The sequence below is a fragment of the Lactuca virosa genome, chromosome 3 (genome assembly GCF_052849685.1).
Source record: "Lactuca virosa cultivar CGN04683 chromosome 3, Lactuca_virosa_CGN04683_v6, whole genome shotgun sequence".
NCBI classification, from domain to species: domain Eukaryota; kingdom Viridiplantae; phylum Streptophyta; class Magnoliopsida; order Asterales; family Asteraceae; genus Lactuca; species Lactuca virosa.
Window position 1 is genome coordinate 317880051 of NC_136428.1, and position 2350 is coordinate 317882400.

Genomic DNA, 2350 nt, shown 5'->3' on the forward strand with positions numbered 1-2350 from the left:
GATGACGAATAGGTAACTATTAACGTTACCTAACGGCCACGTTAAATGTAACAGAGATGTTACTGCCTTGGCTGAGACCAGATCTTGGCCTCAGAGAGCCAAAGCCGGAGCGACAACTCATTTCTCGTCACAAGGGAAGAACATCCCATGTTATCTCCCCATTCACTCACAACCAATGAGAAAGCAACAAATAGCCCAGGTGACTCCCAAAACTGATGTCACCTGGCGGTTAGTTAGCGTGAATAGCTCTCCTAGTAAGAGGAAGCCACATTTCACGCTCACAAGGAACGGTCCCCACTATCCGTTAGTATTAGGTATAAAAGGATATCTTCCGTCTCAAAGGAAGGATCCATCTTCTTTCTCGCGAAGATTACCCTAAGATTTCTCTCTCACTCTAGACTAACTTGATCATCCGAGCGAGTTCCCGGGAGAACACCTGGTCGTCCTCTAACGGTTCTTCTGTGATTGTGTTCTTAGGCAAGCACCCAAGTCAGATCCATCCTTTTGAATCCAGAACATCTGCGAACATTTCACAACATTTGGCGCCATCCAGACGTATCCTCAGAGTGATACAGCCAATAGACGATGTTGGTTGCTTGCATAAGGGGGATCTAAGCCCTACGATATCTGGGATGGCAGTAGAAGCTCTGTTCAGAACGCACGAACCACCCCAGGTGCTGATGACACAAATCCCACCAATTACGATAAGAACAGTAGAACCAGGGCTCTAGAGCAATTTCCGGAAATTTTCATCGGATGTCTCGTCACCTCTGATGGCGATATCACATCCCAATCTGTTGCAGACGATTCCGTATGACGACACTGAGGTATTTACTATCTCTAACTCTCATAAGAGAAACACACCTCACCACGCAGAAAACGAGATCGAGGCACTCTCAAGAAACCTACTCAACATCAATTTCTTGAGTAACGATCCCAAACCAACGAACTGTGATTCACGAGACCCACTCCTCATATCAGGATTTATTCATAACACGAAGGTCCACCGAATATACATTGACAATGGTAGTTGCTCTGATATACTCTGTGAGCATTGTTTCTGGCAGCTACCAGACACGTGGAAGGAGGGGCTCCGACCCTCAACCGGTGTACCATTAGTTGGATTTACTAGGCATAGCTTGTGTGCACTAGGAATTACTGGAATGCCCTTAACGTTGGTCAGCCATGACGAAAAGGATTGAATCACAAGGACAGTTGAGTTCTTTGTGATCCGATACCCAGCAGAACACAACATTCTGCCTGGATGATCAGCAATCACTTTACCGCATCTCGTACCATCGACGATACATGGCATCATTAAATTCAGCACATGTCGGGGATCAGCGGTGGTCCTCGCCACAAACACCAGAGCACAGCATTGCTACCAAATCATAGCCGCCCCAGAACTTGTGCGTGCACCAAAGAAGTCCAAGGAGGGACGTTCCACCGAGCAACACCAAATAAACATGGAGTATCTAGAGCAGCTCATGTGAATCGACGCCCACTTAACAGAAGAAACCAAGGCACGACTGGTGGCGCTCCTGAGGCAACACTCCATAATCTTCGCCTGGAAGCCAACGGATCTGACAGACGTCAATCGACAGATCATAGAACACAGCCTTAGCATAGCACCTGTGAGTAACCTTGTAAAACAAAAGAAACGACGACAGGCAGCAGACCGTAATAGGGCTATTAACGCAGAAGTAGCCGATCTGGTGAGTGATGGCAAAATCAGGGAAGTAATGTTCCCTACATGGATAGCAAACCCGGTCATGGTAAACAAAGCCAGTGGGGCATGGCGAATGTGCATAGATTATTCAGATCTCAATAACGCCTGCCCAAATGATTGTTATCCTCTCCCGGAGATCAATCAGAAAGTCTAATCGCTTGAAGGCTTCCGATTCAAATGTTTCCTCAACGCATATAAGGGCTATCACCAGGTGCAGATGAAGCGAGAAGATGAAGCAAAAACAACTTTCCATACCGAAAATTGCACCTTCTGCTATCAGAAAATGCCATTTGGGCTCAAAAACGCGGGTGCTACTTACCAGAGGCTGATGGACAAGGTATCCGCCGACCATCTTGGACAGAATATCGAAGTATATGTCGACGATATGGTAATTAAAAGTCGCAATGAAGAAATGTTAATCCAAGACGTGGAACAAGCCTTCCAAATGCTAGTCAAAGCGCAGATGAAGTTAAATCCGGCTAAGTGTACTTTTGGAGTCAAGGAAGGGAAATTCCTTGGCTATCAGGTGACCAGGGAAGGGATTCTACCCAATCCCACCAAAATACAAGAGTTCCTCGAGTCGAAAACTCCCCAAAACCTTAAGGGAGTATAGGAGATTGA